Raw genomic sequence first — 15653 nt, forward strand, 5'->3', positions numbered from 1 at the left:
GATGAACACGGAGGACCTTATGCTAAGTGAAATAAGTCAGACACAAAGAGGCAAGTACTCTATGACTCGTTTATATGTGGAATGTACAAGAGTCAAACTCATAGAATCAGAGTAGAATGGTGGCTGCTAGAGATCAGGGAACAGAAAAGTGGGGAGCTGTTGGTCAAAGGGCACAAAGTTCCCCGAATGCAAGAGGAAAAATTTCTGGACATCTAATATACAGCGGTGTGACTATAGTTAACAACACTTTATTGCATACTCAAAAGTTGCTAAGCATTGTGTTCTCAACCCCTTTTACACATTGAAATGTTAACTATATGAGGTGATGTATGTAATTAACTTGATTGTGGTGATTATTTCACAATGTATACATATATCAAAATATCACATCATACTCCTTAAATACACAAAATTTTAATCTGCCAATATATCTTAATAAAGCTGAAAAGAAATAAAATATCACAGTTACACACCCTGGGAAAGAAATATTTCTCTTTTTAAACTAAAAATTTAAATTTGAAAAGGCAAAAATACATTTGAGATATATATTTAAATATCATGTGACTTAAATCATGTCAATGTGGCAGGCACTTTCATTCCTTCTCATCAGCAATTCTCTCATATTCCTTCTCAAGAATCCAGAATTTTGCTGAACACTTCAAAGCTGTTATCACAGAAGTTTGAGTTCCTCCCTAGGCTAAGAAAAAGAAACAAAATTGGTCCAGACCATGAATGACATTCCTTTATTTTTAAATGTTTTTTAAAAGAGATTTTGCTTTACAACAAAATTACAACAAAGGTACGGACATAGCTTCCTCCCACACACACATAGGTTCCTCCATTATCACACACCAGGATGGTACATGTTTTACTAAAGATGACCTACATTTACCCAGATAATCACCTCAAGTCCATTAGGATTCACTTTGTATTGTACTTCCTATGAGTTTGTTAAAAGGTGTAATAATTGTTCTGATTAATTATATTATTTGATTTTTGAATGTTGAACCAGGCTTTCATACCTGTGATAAATCCCGTTGGGCTCTGGTGTGTAACCATCTTAATACATCGTAGACTTCAATTTGTTAAAATTTATTGAGGATTTTTGCACCTCTGTCCTGAAAGATACTGATCTTTCATTTTTTTGTAATGTCTTTACCCAGTTTTGGTATTAGGCTAAACTGGACTTACAGATGAATTAAAAAGTATTCCCTCTTCTTCTATTCTCTGAAAGAGACTGTTAAAATTTCTTCTGTGAATGCTTGGTAAAATGCGTTTTCTGTTTTAAAAAGTTAATGATTGTTCATTTAATTTCTTTAATAGATTTAAGCCCACTGAGGTCATCTATTTCTAGTGTGAGTTTTGGCTAATTGTTTTCTTCAAGGAATTGGTTCATATATGGACATATTGATATTGGTGTCAAAATATTGACATAGAATTGTTCATAGTATTTCTTTATTATCCTTTTAATATTCATAGGACATATAGTGATGTCTTCTCTTGAATTTATGATACTAATAATTTGTGTCCTCTCTCCTTTTTTCTTAGTTATGCTGGCTTGAGATATCAATTTTATTTATCTTTTCAAAGAACTAGGATCTGGTTTCATTAGTTTTCTCTATAGATTTCCTATTTTCAATTTGATTTATTTATGCTCTAAGTTTTATTTCTTTTCTAATGCTTACTGTGGATTTAATCTGTTCTCTCTCTGTTTATTTTGTCTCCCCAATTACCTATTATAAATTATTTATTTTAGAACTTTCTTCTTTCCTAATGTATGCATGCAACGCTATAAATTTTCTTCTAAGTATTACTTGTGCTACATCACTCAAATTTTGACAAGTTGTTTTCATTTTCATTTAGTTTAAAATATATTTTTAAATTTGTTGAGATTTCTTTGACTTATGTGTTAGCCAGAAGTGTGTTGTTTAGTCAACACCTATTTTGGGATTTTCCAATTTTCTTTATGTTATTCTAATTTAATTCCATTGTGGTCTGAGAGTAGATATTATATGATTCATATTCTTTTAAATGTGTTAAGGTGTGCTTTATGACACAGAATGTGCTTGAGAAGAATATTTATTCTGCTGTTGTTGGATTAAGTTGTCTATAGATATTGGTTCTATTCAGCTGATGGATCAAGTTTACCTTTTTTCTTCACTGATGTTCTCCATGCCATGTTTCCATTTCTGTGACAGGAGTGTTGGAGTCTCCAACTAGCATAGTAGAGTCATCCATTCTCTTTCCAAATACTGTGGGTTTTGCCTCACATAGTTTGTCACTCTGTTGTAAGGTTTAAGCACATTAAGGATTGTATGTCTTCTTTGACAACTAACCCTCTATGATTATGTATGCCGTTGTTTATCCTGATAACTTTTTTGGCATTGAAGTCAGCTCTGTCTGCAAATAATATATCTACCACTGACTTCTTTTAATTAGTAGTAATATGGTATATTTTTCTCCAACCATGTACTCTTAATCTATGTCTTTATATTTAAAGTAGGTTACTTCTGCCCAGCCAGTGTGGCTCCATGGTTGAGTGCTGACCCAGGAACCAAGAGATCATGGTTCAATTCCATTCAGGGTACATGCCTGGGTTGGGGGCTCAATCCCCAGAAGGGGGTGTACAGGAGGCAGCGATTGATGGTTCTCTCTAATCAATGTTTCTGTCTCTCTATTCCTCTGTCTTTCTCTCTAAAAAATAAAATAAAATAAATCAATAAAAACATTAAATAGATTAACTCTGACAACATATAGTTGGTTCCTGTTTTGGGTCCACTCTGACATTTCTCTGTTTTTAATTGGTTCATTCAGATGACTGATATTCAAAGTGGTTAATGATATAGTTGAATTAGTATCTACCATTAATTTCTATACTTTTCTATTTGCTGTCCTTATTCTCTATTCCTTTTTCTGTTTTTTCCCTGTTATGATTTTGAGAATTTTTTAGGATGTTATTGCTCTCCTTTCTTAGCATATAATGTATTATTTTTCTTTTTTATCTTTAGTGGTTGTCCTTGCATTTTCAATATACATTTACAGTTAATTAAAGCCTACTTTTAACAAAACACTATATAACTTCACAGGTAGTGTGAGTACTTTCTATTAAAAAAATAAGTCAGACAGAGAAAGACAAATACTGTATGATCTTCCTTACATGTGGACTAAAAGTAATTCAAACTCAGAAAAAGAATAGAATGGTGAGTACAGGGGTTGGGGAATGCAGAAAGTGGGGCAATGCTAGCAACAGGCTAAAACAACCTCAGCTATAAGATGAATGAGTTCTGGGGACCTAATGCACAGCAGAGTGACTGTAGTTAATAAAGCTTTATTACATACTCAAAATTTGTCAGGAAAGTACATCTTCAGCATTCTCACCACACACACACACACACACACACACACACACCACACATTGACACAAAATGTTAACTATGTATGATGATATATGTGTTAACTTAATTGTTGTAATAATTTCACAAAGTATATGTAGATAACATCATCACACTGTACACTTTAAATACCATTTCATATATCCTTTATGCCTCCGTAAAGCTGAGGTGGGAGAGATCCCAGCCCCCAGGCTTTGCGCTGTCCCTGGTGACTCTAAGTAGAGAAGAAACAAGCTGCCCCTGTCAAGCCATGTCCAACACAGATTCTTTTTTAAAAATATATATATATTTTATTGATTTTTTTACAGAGAGGAAGGGAGAGAGATAGAGAGTTAGAAACATTGATGAGAGAGAAGCATCAATCAGCTGCCTCCTGCACAATCCCCGCTGGAGATGTGCCTGCAACCAAGGTACATACCCTTAACTGGAATCGAACCTGGGACCCTTCAGTCTGCAGGCCAATGCTCTATCCACCGAGCCAAACCAACCAGGGCTCCAACACAGATTTTTGAGCAAAATAAGTGCTATTCTCATTGTGAGTCACTAAGATTTAGGGAGAGAGAAGTTTCACAGCAATAGATAACCTGAACAGAAGCCAATCTTAGGAATTCAAGGGAAAAAAATAATAATGTAAGATACATCAAAACAGGTCAGAGGAAAACAGCTGAAACTTTATAATTCCTTTCACAGTAGTCCACAATTAAGTTCATATTCTAAATATTTTCTCTTACATATAGTAGGCACAAAACATTTTTTTTCAAAGTGGGCAGGTAAATAAGTGTACCTAAGAAAACTCAGTTGAAATTCCCATGGAAAACACACCATCTCAAATAAATTAGCTAGTTGGCCTGGCCTCATTTTCAAACTTTCTAAAAAATATCTCTGATTATGTGACTATATGAGGTGTTGTATTCTCTCTTTAAATATAATGTGTATATTTAAAATGTGAATATAGTGTACATATACTATCTACACTAATAAAAGAGAAACATGGTAATTAGCGTACGACCGCTACCCTTTTCATTGGCTAATCAGTGAGTATATGCAAATTAACTGTCAGCCAAGATGGCGGCCGGCAGCCAGGCAGCTGGAAGCGAACATGAGGCTTGCTTGCTGCAGTGAAGGATGACTCCAACGTTCCCCGCCTGCGCTGCCGGCCTCTGAGCTGGCAGTTTGAAACTTTGTAACAAATATAGAAGCCAAACAAAACCCTGGGGTCTCAGAGCTGGAGTTATACATTGTTTCGATTATAGAACGCAAACAAACCAGCGAAGCCTCAGAGCTAGAGCAAGAGCTAAAGCTGGCCCAGAATAAAATAAAAAAAAGAGAAAAAAAAAAGGAGCGGTTGGGAGCTTCAGTCAACAACCACCAGCCTGAAAGCAGCCCTCAGCCCCTCACCCAGACTGGCCAGGCACCCCAGTGGGGACCCCCACCCTGAAGGGGGTGTGACCAGCTGCAAACAGCCATCATCCCCTCACCCAGGCTGGCCAGGCACCCCAGTGGGGACCCCCACCCTGATCCAGGACACCCTTCAGGGCAAACCAGCCGGCCCCCAGGCCTCTATCCTATATAGTAAAAGGGTAATATGCCTCCCAGCACCGGGATCAGTGGAGCCGCGAGGCCTCCTGACACCGGATCAGCGTGACAGGGGGCAGCGCCCAAACCCCCTGATCGCCCTGCAACTCTGTGTGTGACAGGGGGCGGCACCCCAACCCCCTGACTGGCCCTGCTCTGTGACAGGGTGCAGCGCCCCAACCCCCCCCCCCCCACAGGCCCTGCTCTGTGTGTGACAGGGTAGAGCCATAACCTCCCCATCGGCCCTGCCCTGAGTGTGACAGTGGCGGTGCCCCAACCCCCTGATCGGCCCTGCTCTGTCGGTGATAGAGGGCCTCGCCCCAACCCCTCCCCCCCCCCACGGGCCCTGCTCTGTGTGTGATGGGGTAGAGCCATAACCTCCCCATTGGCCCTGCCCTGAGTGTGACAGTGGCGGCGCCCCAACCCCCTGATCGGCCCTGCTCTGCGGGTGATAGAGGGCGGCGCCCCAACCCCCTGATCTGCCCTGCTCTGTGTGTGACGGGGGGGCGCCCCAACTCCCCAATCGGCCCTGCTCTGAGCCTGACCAGGGGCTGCACCTAGGTATTGAGCCTGCCCTCTGCCACCCAGGAGCAGGCCTAAGCCAGCAGGTCGTTATCTCCCAAGGGGTCCCAGACTGCGAGAGGGCACAGGCCGGGCTGAGGGATCCCCCCTTCTCCCCCCTGAGTGCACAAATTTTTGTGCACCGGGCCTCTAGTACATATATAAAAGCCTAGCAATCGAAGGGCAGAACTACCAGAATGACCAGTTGATCAGTCACTATGACGTGCACTGACCACCAGGGGACAAATGCTCAATGCAGGAGCTGCCCCCTGGTGGTCAGTGTGCTCCCACTGAGGGAGCAGCCACTCAGAGGGCAGGTCCACAGTTGCTCAAGTGAATGGGATAAGCACACTCCCACACAGGCCCATCCCCGCAGGCCACTCCCCACCCCCCCCCACCAGTGCACAAATCCATGCACCGGGCCTCTAGTATATACATATAGATACACACACATACAATAATAGTTGTTATACTAAACATTTATATAAATACACACATGCAGATGTTTATTAGGTTGAACTTTTCCAGTTGGTAAACTTTCTTACCATTTTGAAACTTACAGAAAAGATAGTTTTACAAAAAAAATAAAAAAACAGACACAGCACAAATAGCAGAGGAAAAGTAAATTTGAAAGTTTGATAAACAAAAATAATCAATTATGATAAATTAAATTTATTCTTGCAATACTACAGGGAAATATGTAAAATAGGTTTTCTTCGAATACCTTTTACTTATTTAACAAGTATATTTACTGAACGGCTATTACATTATGACAGTTTTGCCTATGATATCATCCATGGCATACTTGGTGAACACAAGAGACAAAGATTCTTGTCTGTCTATAGGCAGTCAATTAATTTCCATGATATAGCTTAGGAACAAGAGAATATAGCACTATCAGTGGCATTAGTATATTGGTAAGCAGCTGCCAATTTTCAAATATTTTAAGGCATCTTTCAATGTACAGATTGCCTGAAGGTCTGTATGCATTTCTTTTATAGTAACAATCAGTAAACTTTATGATGTTACTAAAAAGTCCTTCCACCAAAATTGTTGTTTCCAGAAGAGATCTATGAATGATCCCTCATGCTTAAATCTTAATTGAATTATCAGATTTTATTTAATGACTTTTCTTTCAAGAAGACCCTTCTATAGATATCCATTGATTATGACTAAATCCACCCAAAAGTTCTAGCATTATAATGTAAAACTATTGCTTCTAAACACTTTTACTCAAATGAACCATTGATGAGATCACTGACCTCACTAAACATATGGACTCTTCAGCCTCATGTCCCTCTTCCTTCAATAAACTTTTCAAGATAAAATGATTGTACCCTCTGAATTCATGGTCTCACTTTTTAAATTTACACAGCACAAATCTATGCTTTCTTGGGATTTTTATTTACTGTTTTTTTACATTCGGATATATTATCTGACTTTACATTTTATTTAACATTTTAAGCTTTTTTTCTTTTTATCTCAACTCATTTTTTTATCTGGTACTATTACACACACTATACACATCATAAAATATGCACGTATATATAGAGTATACAACACCTCATTATAGTCACATCATAAGCTGAGATATTTATTTTTAAGTTCCAGAATGCAGCCTGGCCAGTTAGCTAATTTATTTGAGACACTATGTTTTCTAAAGGAATGTCATCTAAGTTTCCGTGTGTGCATTTACTTATTCACTTGCCCACTTTGAGAAAAAAATATATGTGTATGTATATGTGTGTCTCCCAAACTAGTATGTAAGCTCCCTGATGGCAGTTACATTATCTATTTTGTAAATTTTTTAATTCGAAGTGCCCAGCACTGTGCTACAGATACACCACAAATATCTGTTAAATGAATGAATTACCCAATAAGTACCATTTATTACTCAATAAAAATATAAATAATATCTGGCACGGTATAATGACTATTTTTATATCCTTCAAATTGTTATATAAAGTCAAATGTTAAAAAGAAATATCCAAAATCTCATTGATACGGAATTTTTGGACTAGAACCCGGATGGATTCTTTGTCCACTAGAGTCCAAAAATGAATCCACAGACAGAAGGGGAATAACAATGGTGGAGATTTATTGAAGAACAAGTTCAGACTCCTACGTGGGGAGAGGAAAAGATTCTCAGTGCACAGACTCCCAGGTGGGGAGGGGGAAAGTACCACAGAACAGATTCCCACATAGGGAGAAGGAAGAGTCCCACTGAGTTCCTTTTCCCTATGGCTTATAAAGGCTACAGATCCTGATGCCTTGATATCCCCTCTGATTGGTCACTATTCCCTTAGATTAGTTACTATAGTAACTCCTGAGCTCAAAGGTGAACCTCACATGGGACATATGAGGTTCTCCCACCCCTCCTTCCTTATTTTCTATTCCCTTTGGGCTTTCTTCTTTTTCTTCTGGATGAAGGGCTTCCTTCCCTTTATTTTATAAATATAGACCTTTTGCTGTTCCCAGCTCCCTCATTCTATGTAAATGTACCTGTTGCAGCTTTTCAGCTTCCCTATTCTATGGAAATATACCTTCTGCTGCTCTGCACCCCTGTGCTTCTTCCATGGTCCCCTTAATTTCTAAAATTTCCTAAACCTATCCTATTTTACCCCTAAAATTCTTGTTTCATTATTTTATCCATAGGAGTCTAACAGATAAATCTTGATTCTCAAGTGTTTACTTGTAGTAGAGATGAAGATAATTTTGTATGGTTCCCACACTAGATTCTTACCAGGTACTTGGCAATAACTAAATTACTTCTTAAAAATAGATCCTTAAACTCTTATTTCACCATTATATATATGTCACACATCATTTGCTAATGTTGTCAAGTAAATAATTCAAATATTGGCAATTATGATTTTGGAGTAAAGATTTTTCCTTTGTTCTTAAATCAAGTTTTTACTGATAAGATGCAAGAAGCTCTCAATTGCAAAAGTTGCCTTGGAGCAGCTCATTTCCTGTCACTTGTGCAAATATAGGCAGGCAGGCACCCACTGCCTTGGCAGAAGGTACAACTGGACCTCTGGTACCTCAAAAAGTATCCCTGTCATAAGGCCTTTGTATGTCAAGGATGTGCCCCAGGCAAAAGGTGAGTACATTGTTACAAGGCCAAGCCTTCTCCTCAGAGAAATGGGTGGAGAACCTAAATCCTTCCCAGAGGCCTTTAAAGTTAAGCATTTTAAAAATCAGTGCAATTGAGGCCCCAAGATATCCCTAAATAACATGATCCAGATGGAGGGCTAACTGTTGACAAGGGCTCAAAAGTCCCCAAAAGAAAAATCCGTTGGAGTGAGGTGATGGAGGGGTGTGGGGATGCAAGGTTGTAGCAGGTTGCGGATGGGTTTAGAAGCCCTTTTCGGCTTTTTAGTGGCGTCACTTTTCAGAGAAATAGCTGAGCATATGAACGTAAAAATAACACTAAAGCTTTAGAAAAATCAACTGTGAGCTGCCATCTCTTCTGTGCAGGAATCTAAACAGCAAGGGAGCCACAGTAGACAGAACGCTCTGGAACATATGGGGCTCACTGTCAATGATGGCATAATGTGGCAGCGACAGAAGCAATGAGAGGTAGGAACTGTCGTGTACGGGTGGACTGATGAGCCGCTCCCCTCTGAACTGAAAAAATTCCAAGGGATATATAAGTCACATCTATCAAAGTAAATAAAAAAGGACATGAGCTTACATTGAAGCAATAGTCTGTTGGAAGTTACCATGCTCATTTACTTATTCATTCAGTACTTATCACAAATATGGGCACGAAGTGGCTTTAAGAACCCCCCGTGCAAGCTTGCACAGACAGTCTAAAATACTTGACACATATTATTCTCTGCTTTGTGGCCTCAGTACAAACCCTGAGACAGACAAGCCCATTTTAACTTTCTGTACATTATTCTGCACTGTGCCAGTCATGATAAACAAGACAAATAAGCCACAGGCACAGATGTTAGCAGCTGACAATAATATAATAGAAAAGAGACTGGTAAGTAACTAACTGCAATGCAACACAGTGAATAAAAATTGTAATGCAATATAACAAATAAAGGGTATCTAAGATGTGCCATGTGCGTATCTAAGAAGGGACAACTATCTTTCTCTGTTGGAGGAGGACAGGAACATTTCATAGAGGAACTTTCTTTGAGTTGAAGCTTGAAGTATGCGAGGTACAGAAAACAACATGTTCAAAGGCACAAAGAAACAACCAGCAGGCCACACTTCTGAAACAGAATTTTTGGACTGGAACCCGGATTCTTTGTCCGCCGGAGTGGAAGAATAAATCCATGGACAGAGAGTAGTACAGCAAAGGTGGAGATTTATTGAAGTACAACTACAGACTCCCACGTGGGGAGAGGGAAAGAGTTTCACAGAATGGACTCCCACGTAGGGAGGGGGAGAAGGTCCCACTGAGTTCCTTTTCCCTATGGCTTATAAAGGCTGCAGATCCTGGGGCCTTGATATCCCCTCTGATTGGTCACTATTCCCCTAGACTGGATACTATAGTAACTCCTAGGCTCAAATGGGACATGTGAAGTTCTCCTCCCCCCACTCCACTCCTTCCTTATTATTTTCCTATTGCCTTTGGGGTTTCTTGTTCTCCTTCTGGATGAGGTGCTTCCTACTCTTTATTTTGTAAATATAGACCTTTTGCTGTTCCCAGCTCCCTCATTCTATGGAAATGTACCTGTTGCAGCTTTTCAGCTTCCCTATTCTATGGAAATATACCTTCTGCTGCTCTGCACCCCTGTGCTTCCTCCATGGTCCCCTTAATTTCTAAAATTTCCTACAACCTTTTTCACCCCTCAAAATTCCTGTTTCACTTCTACTGGTAGAGTCAAAGATCAGGGAGAATATCTTAGATTTGCAAGAGATAAATGCAGGAATTAAGCAGCTGTCATGGTAAGAAGGGCTTTGTGCATAAGGAAGAATTTCAAAAAGTTTGGACATTGTTACTGAACCACTGAACCACTCTAGGGATTCACATATTCTACTTGCTTCTGGACGCTCATGCTGGAAAATGTGAACGGGCTTGGGGGTATATAGGGTAGTAAGTATAAGACTTAATTTTATTGTTCTCAGAATGTGATTTACATGAATGCTGAATGTGTGAGGAAGACAGTGGATGATATGATGGAAAGAAAGAAAAAAGGAGACGCAATTTCTAAACTAGATTTATAATTTATCTGAATTTTCACAAGGAATAGCATTACGTTATACTTTTTTAAATAGTGTTCATTTTTATTATTCATCTTAAAAGTTCCTGTATTTTTGTTCCTTTTTATTTAATTTATTGGAGTAACACTGGTTAACAAAATTATACAGGTTTCAGGTGCATAATTCAACAGCACATCGTTTGTACTTTGTATTGTGTGTTCACCGCCAAAAAGCAAGTCTCCTTCCATCACCATTTATTCCCCTTCACCCTCCCCCAAACCCGCAATCACCACACTATTGTCTGTGTCCTTGAGCTTTTTTTCTCTTTTTTTTCTTTTTAGCTCAATTCCTCCATCTCCCCCACACCACCCAAACCCCACCCCCATAGCTGTTCCTTTTAAGAAAAAATTGTCTACTTTGTAGATAATGCATATAAAAATTTTTATATCCCAGTTTGAAACAATGCCTTTCTTAAACCTAGTTTACTTGTGCTGCATCCTTAGCTATGTGTTTTCCAACATAAGCCTAACAAAAATGAGCTTTGTTTATTGGATTCTTTGCACTTTCAGTGTTTATGCTTATTGGTTTGGCGAGAAACCAGAAAAGCAGTTCATCTAGAAAAAATTGGCAAAGAAAACCTCTGCTTCTACAGAGAACTCCTTCATGTTTCATTTTGTTATTAAAATTATCTTGATATATATTCTAGATTCGGTAGAATCCATAATACTAAAACAGGCGTAATATTGAAAAGGTAGTATTTTAGAAATTTAATGTTGCCCAGGGGCTCAATAATATACTCAGGAGACACAAGACGTGACTTTAAATCCTGACTTCCCCTCCAAGTAGCTGTGACCTTGAGCTAGCTAATTACTTGCTTTGTTTTTTGCCTCCTTTTCTTCATGTTTAAATTCCATAGTTCCATCTCCATTTCACAGCTATTATGAGGATATGTATGAAATATGATGAGCCCCATGCCTGGAAAATATATATAGTCAATAAATGGTAGCATTATTATATAAAAATATCACTGTAGTAACTATTTTCTTCCTTTACTATCATAGGATACTTAGCAGATATCTGTTTAAGTTTTAAAGCCAATATACTAAGCATAATATCTGGTCTTTCGAACTCTTTCAAAACCTTCCCATTTTTTTCCTCAGGCTTTATATCAGAAAAAAATTCTGGCAGCAACATAGATAACAGAGCAGAATGGATCAGCATTATAAATTATTTTTATATTTTTATATCAAATATATAATGGGAAGTGTTGCTGAGTATATAAATGTAACACATATAATTCGACTATTATTTTTGATACATGGTAATGACCACAGAATTATAATAGTTCACCTAAAATTATGCTGTCTTATATACCAATTGTGCCAGGTATTTCAGAGTTAGGTATAAATCTGCAATAATGTCCCTGTGGCAATGGGAAGTAATTAGAATATTTCACACTTAGTTTAATATTTGGATTTATATTGTATCTTTCATCTAAAGGCCTCAAAAACCCTCTGTAGACATTAACTCATTAACTTTTCAATTGCCACCCCCTCTATAAGGTAAAAAGGTAGTTAACAAGCATTTTACAAATGAGGGAAATTAAATTGAGAAAAAGTAAATATTATGTTTATGACTCAGTAATCATGGTACACTGCAAGATTTCTTTAAAGATTTAAATAATGTTTATGGACTCACAATTTTCTACCTGTACACAAATCCTTATCTAGTTTTCGTTACACTGCTTTTCATGACATTTTCTTTTAAAAAATGTCCCAATTCTTTTTATAGCATCTAAAAACATAAACGTGAGCCCCGCTGGTGTGGCTCAGTGGTTGAGCATCAACCTATGAACCAGTAGGTCACGGCTTCGATTCCCAGTCTGGGCACATGCCCAGGTTGTGGGCTCAATCCCCAGTGTGGGGCATGCAGGAGGCAGCTGATCAATGATTCTCTCTCATTATTCATGTTTCTATCTCTCTCTCCCTCTCCCTTCCTCTCTGAACTCAATAAAAATATTTTTAAAATAAATAAATAAATATAAAAACATAAAAGTGAGATGTTTTAGGATAATCTTCCCTCGTATGATACATTTACAAACCTAAGAGGGAGGGGGTGAGGTGGGATGTGAAATACTTCTGTGTGTGTGTTTGTGTTTTCATATCTTGTCAGTTTCTCAACACCAAGTACAATATCTTACAATTTTGTGCTTACCAAAACTAACATAACACTCAATAAAGTAAAATGTTGCTCCTCAGCAGTAAAGTTCTTTCTATTTTTAGATTTTCAGACCTTTAATGTAAGTGCCTTGCCTAGATCCCCTTTACAGTCCAGGCCCTACAGGTTCACACTTGTGTACTTATACACACACACACACACACACATACATACACACACACACACAGGCAGGCAGTTCAAGGCTAAGGACTAATGGGTACAACAGTTCAGGTCTCTGGTTTTCAGATCTAACAACTTCTGTGATAGAATTTCATTCCAGAGACCCCTATGGGATCAGGCAAAGGATAGACTTATGGCACCATTTTTTGCCTAGATCCTACCTGTACCTTATTCTTTGTTCACTTCCTTCTGAGAGAATTCCACAATAAATTAATTGTACAGTAATCCCCATCCCAGGTTTTGTTTCTAGGGAACTGGACCAATAATGCCCACAATTCTGTGAATTCCTGAATTCGTTACATTATTTATAAGAGTAAACAATAAAAATAATGTAAAACTCTAATAACAGGGCATGGCAAAATAAATTGTTTTCTATCTTCACAGTAGAATAACAGAGAAATTAAAAACATTATTTTAGAAAAGACCGGACAGAGTTTCTGACATAATAAAGGTACTAAATATTGTGTACTAGTATAGTCTTACACACAAAGTCCATGCTACACAATGGAAATATGGCTCCAACAAAATGAAATATAGTCCCTGACCTTGTGAAGTGTACAACAATACAAGACATATATCATTAAAGTATAAAATCACCACATAATCACCACATTTTAATTTCTATTGGGATAAATGCTGTGAAGAATAAGGTGATGGAAAGATGAGAGATTTGACTTGGTCTGTAGAGCCAAAAAGACTTCATTGAGGAAATAGCATTACTTAGAAAGGCAAGGCATGACGGTGGGCAAAGCTGGCAGAGTAATCTATAATGGGAGCAGCAAATTAAATGGCCCAGAGGAAGAAGGAGCACAGCACATTTGTATACATGGAAAGTCAACCTGGTTTGGGGAACAAAGATTGATGAGGAGATAGAGGTCTAAAAACCCAGAGCCTTAAAAGTCATACTAAAGGTATTTTTGTTTTTCTAACAATGCGCTTCTTTTTTTATTAATAAGTTTTTTTTTCAGAGGGGGAGAGGGAGAGAGAGAGAGAGAGAGAGAGAGAGAGAGAGAGAGAGAAACATCAATGATGAAAGAGAACCATTGATCGGCTGCCTCCTGCATGCCCTACACTGGGGATCAAGCCCACGGGGTATATGCCCAGACCAGGAATCAAACTGTGACTTCCTGCTTCAACGATCAATCACTGAGCCATGCCAGCTGGGTATACTACTAAAGACTTTTTGTTTTGTCTTAAGACTCCTAAGTCTCATGGGAAGTCTTACAGTAACAAAGCATTTAAGCTTAGTAGAGATCTGGTACTATTTTATGTTTTAATTATTACTAAATTACTCTGAGAATTACATATTAGTGAGGGTAGAAGATACAAGTGTTCAGGTTGTAGGGTTATTGCAATAGTTGAAGAAGAGATGATGGGCTCTTGAGCTAGTGAGCAGTATAGAGATTGAGAGAAATGGATGGATTTGAGATATTTAGGAAGCAGAAATAATAGGATTTGTGTTTGACCGCTTATAGGAATAGAGATTATAGGAGACATTAAGCATTACTCCAGGAGTTCTGGCTTTTCCAAATGACAGGGGTACCTCACAGTGAAAGAGACATCATAAAGAAGCAGTGTGTGGAGAAGGAAAGAATTTCATTTCTAAACATTCCAAGATTAGTGTATCTTTGCAACATCTAAGAATTATTTAATACACATCAATCCAGGACTCCAAATTACTCTTAAATAAACATGTACATGTGCACATGTGTTGCCTCTACAATACAGACTTTAACAAAAATAAAATGTTTGTGTTTGTGTGTAACAAAGATGAAGGCCATACATTATCTTTATATTTATGATTGAATAATATAATCAATTTAATTTATTTTTGTAATTTTTTTATACTTTTCATTTTTCAGTGTACACATGTGAATTTTGCTCTCATAAAATAAGTTGATCAAGGTCTGATATTTCTCCCATGGACTGCCACAACTCTTTGAAGCCTACTACATTATCACCTTCTACACATATTAGAGAAACCAAATGGTTTTTTTTGTTTGTTTGTTTGTTTGTTTTTTACAGAGAGGAAGGGAGAGGGATAGACAGTTAGAAACATAGATGAGAGAGAAACATCCACCAGCTGCCTCCTGCACACCCCGCACTGGGGATGTGCCCGCAACCAAGGTACATGCCCTTGACCGGAATCGAACCCAGGACCTTTCAGTCCGCAAGCCGATGCTCTATCCACTGAGCCAAACTGGTTTGGCGAGAAACCAATTGTTGGAACCAATCACTCAGAGTACATCTTTAAAATACATTCTATGTACATGTATAAAATTTGGCATTTGGCTTTTTATGACTATTCAAGTCTAAGCATAAAACCATCCCTCTCTACAGCTAGCTCATCTTTCCAAATTTGAGGGCAATATTCCCCAATAATTGTATAACAAACCTTTTCTCGCATACTCAGCCTTCTTTTAGTTGCATAAGAAAAAGTGATTCAAATTAGAAATGTAGTGACTTACTCATAACAAAATGATTTTTGGTTTAATCCTGAAATTCATAATGGAGATTAAATAACTCCCTAATAGAACCCTCCCCCAAAGTCAGACTAAAAGCAGA

At 38.1% G+C, this 15653-nt stretch overlaps 1 protein-coding gene across 3 annotated transcripts in view; it reads right to left on the reverse strand.

The window, feature by feature from the left end:
* The window catches only part of GRID2 (glutamate ionotropic receptor delta type subunit 2), a 1396175-nt gene that overhangs the window by 1351647 nt on the left and 28875 nt on the right, over positions 1-15653 (reverse strand). The gene's annotated exons all lie outside the window — the stretch shown is intronic.

This window comes from Myotis yumanensis, unplaced genomic scaffold (assembly GCF_028538775.1).
Source record: "Myotis yumanensis isolate MYYU_CA2020_CCGP unplaced genomic scaffold, mMyoYum1.0.hap1 SCAF_1, whole genome shotgun sequence".
NCBI classification, from domain to species: Eukaryota; Metazoa; Chordata; class Mammalia; order Chiroptera; family Vespertilionidae; genus Myotis; species Myotis yumanensis.